Source organism: Amphibalanus amphitrite, unplaced genomic scaffold, assembly GCF_019059575.1.
Source record: "Amphibalanus amphitrite isolate SeventyFive unplaced genomic scaffold, NRLGWU_Aamphi_draft 000870F_arrow, whole genome shotgun sequence".
In the NCBI taxonomy this organism is placed as follows: domain Eukaryota; kingdom Metazoa; phylum Arthropoda; class Thecostraca; order Balanomorpha; family Balanidae; genus Amphibalanus; species Amphibalanus amphitrite.
The window spans coordinates 263770-272675 of record NW_024882364.1 but is presented as its reverse complement, the minus strand read 5'-3'; positions in this window follow the sequence as shown (position 1 = coordinate 272675).

Below are 8906 nucleotides of genomic sequence, written 5' to 3'. Positions count from 1 at the left end.
TGTATCATGTCCAAGTTGTATCAGGGCGAATTGTGCCAAACTTATCCAATAGATAGCGCTCGTGACACGACCAGCCGACGAGGTTTTCCGGGCGACATCTTTCCCTGTTCTGTCGTGGGGCTGGGTGGACGCGTCTCGAGGTGAGAGCCGATTTTATGTTTTTTTTTTTAAATGTCATTCTAAAAAAAATGAGTTGCAAGAAAATGTGTGTCTTGGGCATTTAGATGTGCACGAATTTGAAAGATCTCCGTAGCGGTGGTGAGGGTAGGTTCTAAGGCTGCGTTAGTGAAAATAGATTTCTTCAGCTGTCCGCTGTTTTTGAGCACGAGGATGTTTTTTCCAAGATGGCGGCGAGGTACATGTTGTAGGTATCAGAGCCGGGTGGGGTATGTTGTAACATGTATGTATGTATGGGTATGTTGCTTTTGATCGCGAAAGCTAAGCCCTGTCTCGCGTTTGTAGGTAGCTAGTCAATACTCGTTCCATTTCGGCACAATGTGTTGGCTTCTTTGCTCTTAACGGGCCACTTTTGCATCTAGTCTGTTGATGTTTCGTTCTTTTCGATGTTTCGTTCGGATTGCATTGACCTAACTCTAAGGTTGGTCTAATAAAAGTGAAGCCTTTGAGCATATACATTGTATTAACCCCATTTAATGTTGTTGTTATGTTCAAAACTAGCAGCAAGCACACTCCCTGAAACGTGAAATACCTAGTGATACAAATTACCCCACCATGTGATACAACTCACCCAAGCCATGGGGCAAGTTGTATCAAAAACAGTGTTCTATTCGGCAGACCGTAGAAGAAAAACTGGTAGAGGTAGCGTAAAAGTTACTTTGCACAAAAAAGCAGAAGAATCAAGGAAGGAGATAGTATGGAAATAATGAGTTTATCACGGATAGTTACGAGGTTATGGGTCTCGGAGTAAAAACTAATACAACCCACCCCACTCTCCCCTATAGTCGACTACAGAATGATGTTCCACTCCTCAGAAGCTATCAGTTGACCGGAGCGCTAAGTTGTGCCGTTTATCACGCAATTAAGCGTGTCGATTGTGAGCACTGGGGCAAAGCTATAATTTGTGAACTCAGCCCGTGTGATGCGGCGGCACAGCCTACCACTCCGGGCAAATAATTGCCTGTGAAAAGTGGAACATCATTCTTTAGTCTTTTCGTGGCTTCAAGCGTTCAAACATGTGATTTGATGCTGCTCCCATGCATTAGGGTGAATGTTAAGGTCACCTGAAGGTCAGGTCAGGTCATTGACCTTGGATGACCTCGGTCAATTTTTTTTCGAGTTTTACATGTTTCTAGGCTGTTTTTTTGGAGCTGAATTTGAATTTAGCAACCATTTGAACATTTACGAGTACGAAGTAGTTTTGGTGCCTTCGTAACATGTTAAAAAGTTGTCAGAAGCGGTTGACACGTACTACGAATACCTACTCGGCAGGACCCCTACTGGTTGACCTGATCTAACCTGGCCCGACCTGGCCTAAATGCATAAATACATCATCTGTGATAAAACTGGCATGATATTCGCGATCAGCACCTCGAAAAAAAAACCCTAAGCATAAAGCAGCCACACTTTACGACGTTCTAACCGGTCCCGATTTTCACGACTTTTGGGTCATTGACCTGACCTGGAAGGTCAACCAATGACCTAAGACCTTAAAATTGGGTATTATCGGCTCTCTGTCGTCACGGGTAACACGCTCGTTTCTTCCGCGAAGCTCTAGCTCGATCAGGGGCCAAACGCGAGGGGGGGGGGGGGTCGTACCAACGAGGGAGGTCGTGTCCCCCTTGTGCCGTCGAAGGACGCAAAATGGCCTGCGCCGGCGAGGGTTAAATTCGGAAACCAGTCGCTGTGTCTCCGAATGTTGCACACGTTCGCTTTCCCGCAAGGTTCTAGCTCAATTAGGAGCGAAACAGCTCCTAATTGGGCTGGGGAGGGGGTCTTATCCAGTATCCACCCCCATAGGCATAGGAACAGGGGGCAGGGTCATGGCCTTTCAGCCATTTTTTTTTAGGTGAAGTTTATTTGAAGGTGAAATTATTTTTTATTTAAATACAAAACTAAGAGCAGGAAATGATTCAGCAAGGTGAGCTAAGCACAAAACTGCAGTGCAAAGCATTTCTTCATAGGGGTATATTGGGACTCCCATAAATTGACATTAAACTTTCACAAAGTGACATTGACAGGCCATTGACCTTTGATGACCTCGGTTCACTTTTCGAGTTTTACATGTTTCTATAGGCTAATTGTTCCATGACAATTTTCTATGGCTACATGTTTCTAGGACTATTGCCGGCATTACCCTCAATTGTCGTACCTACCTCAAAGAGGAAGGTATTTGCCTTTTTGCAAAACTTATGCATACTCCCTAAGCACAAATTATTACGTGACATGAGCTAAGCGATAATACATGGGCGACATTGCCCCGAGGGCGGCACTACCCTAGAAAAAGCAGTGTTTTGGAAAATCATTTGTTTTATGTGCTTACTTACCTATATCGCAGCTAAGTGACGTAGTAGAAATCGAAAGACCAGGTACGTTACGGTCCATAAAAATAAAATAAATCTCTCGCAAATTTTAAGCAATTATGAAAAATGCTAAGGGGGGGGGGCTATCCCGGCCTCCCCCATAAGTAAATGGGATAAAATTGAAAGGCGCCTGTTTTGGACGAACGTCATTCGACATTCTAAATACTTTCAAACGCCGAATTACAAGGAAACATAACACACTAGACCAAAAATGGAACCCGTGGCCCCTGGTTATGTCTCTGAGGTCATCTCAGGTCACGAAAGTTATCTAACATTTTTTTCTCGCTATTCTGATAAACGCATGCATGCTAAAGCGATGAAAACGCCTTAGATGTGTTCGACTCGACGTTACGGATCGACTGATGCGCAACATGACATTCCCCGGTCAGGTAGGTAATGTCCGTTCAAAGTTAACCTATAGTTCATTCGAGGCGTCTCGATGGGAGAAACACGATGCTAGCAAAAGTAATGTGGTGACTCTCTTGAGTTAAAAGTTATTGAAGAAAACCTTTTTCGTAAAAGCGGCTATTTTTAGTTTTGTCCTCTGGAGGCTAAACCGTTGACCTGAGGCAAATCTTAGGACGCCAATCACAATTCAAAAAGAGAGCTAAAAGGGCTATCGAATGGGCTTTTCCGCGGCGCTGTAGGTCTATTGGTTTCTGACTTCTGAGTTATGTGCCGCTGTTTCGAAAAATGCTGAAATAAGCAATATTTTACCTTTGATGGCCTTTACTGACCTGACCTTTGACCTCACCATTCACTTGAATGTTTTCGTCCTTATTTTGGACGTTCTTTCGAATTCCGCTTATCGTGTGTCACTACGTGGCCCAGCTACCGAGTTAGAGGGCGGGGAAGCGTTTCGACTTTCGACTGGTGGCGTTTCGTACCCATCAGCCCAGTAGTTGCTGAGGTAGGGTGGGGGTGGCCATCCTATAGATAGGGTGGCTACCATTGGCGAAAACATTCAGTTGACCTCTTGACCAGGTCACCAAGGTCACCTGAGGTCTCAGGTCGCCATGTTGGAAGCGACTTATGTATAACCACGCACGGCAAGTTAGGCAAAGTGACTTTTTGTTGCTGAGTTATAGGGTGGCTACTGGCTGACATAGGCACTAAAAACGTCCAGGTGACTTCTCAGTCACTGAGGTCACCTGAGGTCACCATATTCAAAACGACTGAATGGCTGGTAGAACCGCATCCGACGAATCGACTGGGGGTGTTGTTGTTTTCGTCTCGATCGGCCCAGAAAGGGTTCCTGAATTAGGCTGCAAAGGTGGCAGTTGAATAGTGTGGTCCTATTTTAGCTGTGTTTTAAGATGTTCATTTCGGCAATAATGACGCAAAAGTTACAAACACAAAAATGATACGCACGTGTGCGCGGCACAGCTCCTACACGAACTGCGGCCGCAGGGGGTCACCCTCGTCACTCGACTCCGCTCGCGTGGCCCCACCCCAAACCCGAGGATCAAAATCCACTTTCTGGGCCTTACCTGCCCACCGGCTATATACGCGGGATATGAAATCTTGGAGGTCAGGGAATGGGAGCCCAGCCCCCGCCTCTGTCGACAGTGCGGCAGCTTCGGCCACAACCAGACGACCTGCAGGTCAAAGCGACTGAACTGCCTGAAGTGTGGCACATCCGGCCACAAGGTCGATGAGTGCGACCGGGACCTCTACAGGTGCGGCCACTGTGGTGGCCCGCACCCAGCCTGGGATCGGATGTGCCCCGCATGGGAGTACCAAAAAAATAAGCTCAAAGCCAAGCTGGCGCCACCACCCCCGCCCCCACCGTTCCCGCCGAGTTCCTACTCGGAGTCAGGTGCCTCTGAATATCCGGCGCTCTCGTCCTCTCCACGCAGGGCCTCACTCACGGACACCGTACCGAGTCGCGAAAACCCGCCGGTCCAGAGTCGCACCCCGAAAGCCCCTGTCCGTCGACAGCTGAGCGCGCCTGAGGCTGTGGAGACCCCCGCGTCTGAGCCGGAGCGGGTGACTGAATCGCCCCTCAGCCCGGACGGAAAGCAGACGGAGACGTCGGCCGGTCCTCCGGCTGTCACCCCGGGACAGGCGCAGTGCGACCGCGGCGACGACGAATCGGTTCCAAACAGCACCGGCAACATGGTGATGGAGTCATGGGTCGACAGTATCGTGGACACAGGGGCGGACTCAGACGTTTCTGACACAGAGACCGTCTCTACAATCGTGGGTCCGGTGGCCTCTCCGCCCGCCGACTTAGAGACGGATGAGGCCGCCTCAGCGGCGAGCCAGCATGTAAACGCAGACACTCAGCATCCGCGAGCCACGACACGCGCCCCGTCCCCAACCCCGTCAGAGGGGATGAAGACCAGAGCCGCAGCGGCGGCTGCTCGTGAAAAATCTGTTTAACACTCAACACACATAAAACATGCATCGATCTGATGAATTCGTCCTCCAGTGGAACACTTCCTCTCTAGTGAGCCACTGGGGCGAATTCAAGAACTATATATTAAATAAAAAACCGTTGATAGCCGCCATTCAGGAGACCCATTTTCTGGACTCAGATTCCTCTAATTACAACTTTAACATACGTGGATATACTTTATATACAAATAACGTAAATGAAAAACCCCGCCGAGGCGGCTCGGCCCTTTATATTGCTAATAACCTCTTGCACCACGAAATTCAGCTCCGCACCACGCTTAACGCGGTCGCAGCTCAAGTCAAAATAGCGCAACATGACCTTGCCATCCTTTCCCTGTACCTTTCCCCAAGCCACCGCTTTTCCTCCTCTGAACTCCGCCAATTGTTTGTCCAGCTTCCCCACCCCTGCCTAATACTAGGAGATTTTAATGCCCACCACAGATCCTGGGGCTCAACAACGAACAACGCGCGCGGAACACTAATTGATAAGATAATGGATTCACTTGATCTCATTTGCATTAACAACCGCACACCCACTTTCACCAGACGCAACCAAGGTCAAGTCATACACTCCGTCATCGACTTGGCCTTCACAGACACTAACACCGCGACACTTTTCGCTCAACACGTCGGAGATGATACATTGTTTAGCGACCATTATCCCATTCACTATCAACTTAATGTCCCTTCAGGACAAGCCAATTTTACATTTCTTCCTCGTTGGAACTTTAAGAAAGCTGATTGGGCCTCCTTTCAAAAACATATAGATGAACACACTCCCACCCCTCCCCCTGACATCAACACCTTTTTAAACGTGATTCTCGCTGCTGCTCACCAAAATATTCCCCATACCCACCCCCCACGTGAAAACAAAGCTGCCCCTTGGTGGAACGCTGACTGCAATCGAGCTGTAGCTCTGCGGAAGCGTGCCTTACGAGTCTTTAACAAATGTATTTGCGATTACCATGAAAATGCCCTCCGGAAGGCCCGATATGATGCTTCACAAATAATACTTAAAGCAAAACAAGAAGGATGGCACTCCTTCTCTAACAGCTTTAATAGATTTACTCCCCTTTCTAAAATCTGGTCGCTAATTAGAGTTTTTTCGACAAGGCGCAGCACAACTTACAAAATTCCTCATCTCTACATTAACAACACCCACTACACCACTCCCCTTCAAGTTGCGACACAATTCGCCCAACATTACGCACGAATATCTTCTGCTCAACAATACACACAAGTACAACATGACAGCTTTGACACAACACTCGACACCCTCTCCTTCGACTCAGCAAATACTGAAATTTATAACAAGCACTTTGACTTGTTCGAACTTAGACACGCCATATCTCGATGTGGTGAAACGTCGGTAGGGCCGGATCAGATAGCCTATCCTTTCTTCAAAAACCTTTCTGAATCCGGCCTTGAAAACCTTTTGATAGTAATCAATAATCTATGGGAAAACAATTTGTACCCCGAGAGCTGGAGAAACAGTACCATCGTCCCCATCCTCAAACCCTCCAAACCACCCTCCTCCCCCTCTAGTTATAGACCTATATCCCTAACCAGTTGCGCTGCTAAATTGACAGAACATATGGTCAATGGACGGATTAGGGCATATCTAGAAGGTAACTACCTCCTCTCTCCACATCAAACAGGATTTAGGTCCGGCCGCTCCACGGCAGACAATATAGTCCACCTCATTGATGACATCCAGAAGGGCTTCCAAAATGACATGTATACATTTGCAGTTTTCATTGATTTTCAAAACGCCTTTGATAAAGTAAATAAACAAGCCCTTCTGATCAAACTTCATAAGACAGGTATTCGCGGCCACATGGCCCATTATATCTCTAATTTCCTCAAAGATAGAACATTTAACGTACGATGCGGTAACACATTTTCTCCCAATCTTAATCAGGATCACGGCCTCCCTCAGGGCAGTGTCCTCTCCCCAACCCTCTTCCTTATTATGATTAACGACCTTTTTCAAAACCCACCTAGTAGCCTTAAGCATTCTATTTTTGCCGATGATGTGGCCATTTGGGTAACGCGAAGAAACATTGACTCGGCTTTTGCCTCCGTTCAAAACGCAATGGAGGATATTCATAGCTGGTGCGATAAATGGGGCCTAGTCTTGTCGCCCAGCAAAACAGTAGCACTCATATTCTCCCATAAGTCCCGTTTTAAATTTGATACCGAACTTAAAGTAAAGAACCAAACTATCAAATACGTTAAAACGTTCAAATACCTCGGCATCACACTAGATAGTAGACTCTCCTTTAAACATCACTTTGAAGACGTTAAAATGCGTTGCACTAGGCGCCTCAACATACTTAAGTGTATAGCAGGAAAGGATTGGGGTGCTGATCGCAGCACCCTCCTTAACCTATACACTTCCCTAATCCGTCCTATCCTGGATTACAACAGTTTTCTATTTGATGATATAGCTTCTAATCAGATCGAATCACTTCAAGTTATACAAAATAAGGCCCTGCGTATAGTTACAGGAGCCCAATGCACCACAAATATCAAGGCTCTCCACGCAGAATGTAATATTCCTCTTCTCTCTCACCGCCGTAAACTCCAACTCCTTCGCTTCTATGCGCGCACTTTCTTGTCCCCTTATTCGCCTTCGCACCGCATTGTCTCCAATCGATATACGGACGACCCTCCCACAACGGCCCAACTCAAATACCCGATAATCGCCTATCGCATAGAAAGGACACTCAGTGATTTCCAGTTGGATTTTCCATCTATTTTTCATCGGCCACCCATCTCTTCTTTCTTTCTGCCAGCCATAGAGAATATTGCATTCCTGTACGCAGAGGCAAAATCAAAAGTCACAAAAGAAGAAAGCATTCAACTTTTCTATGAGCATAAAGAAGAACATAAAGACTATGCATACATATATACAGATGGTTCAGTTTGTGACGGGAGGACGGCAGCCGCTGTCACATCTGACCATCATAACAAAACAAGTAGGCTACACGACGACCATAGCATATTTAGTGCTGAGTTGATAGCCATTCACTCAGCACTCAAATATGTCTCATCGAAAAACATAGAAAAGGCTGTGATCTGCACAGACTCAGCTTCATCGGTAAAGGCAATAGCTCACAGAAAAATGGAAAAAAACGAAATCGTTTATAAAATAAAAAAGATGATTATTGGCTTTACCGATGAAAACAAACACGTCATTCTCCTGTGGATTCCGTCCCACGTTGGAATACAGGGGAATGAAAAAGCAGACAAGCTAGCCAAAGAAGGTCTTCATCTCCCATCTCGAAATCATCTCGCTCTCCCCCTTCCGGATTTTCTGTCTTCGCTCTTCCGTGCCTTCCAGAGATACCGCCAAAAATGCTGGATAGATGATCATACACCACATCTCTTCTCCATTAAACCGAAACTTTGCCATTTCTACTCTTCCCATCAAAACACAAGGATCAAAGAGAGAGTCCTAGCCAGGCTCCGGCTCGGCCACACACAACTCACCCACAACTACATCCTGGATAGAGCACCTTCACCCATATGTCACCACTGCCGCGACCACCCACGCTACACCATCTCACACTTCCTCCTCCACTGCCCACACCTACACCAACACCGCAGACATATAGTACAATACATTAACACACATGGACTCTCTCTCGACCTTCCGACTCTCCTGGGCGACACTCATCCGGATATCCACGACCTTCTGTTCGTCTTTCTCGCCGACGCTCGGATCATCAAGAGCCTTTAGCGTGTTAGGGCCGCGGCTGCCGCCCCTAAAACGCTAATCAGAGCCCTCGTCTCCCGGCTCACCCCCAAACTCACACATTAATTAATCGCGGTTACAGGGCTTTTTCCCTCGCGCCGTTTTGGCTTAGGTGCGAGGTTTTTGCCCTTTGCGTTAGGCGTCGGGTTTTTTATTATTTAGGACTTTTTCTCCCGACCATTACACCCCACAACAAGGCCCCGCCG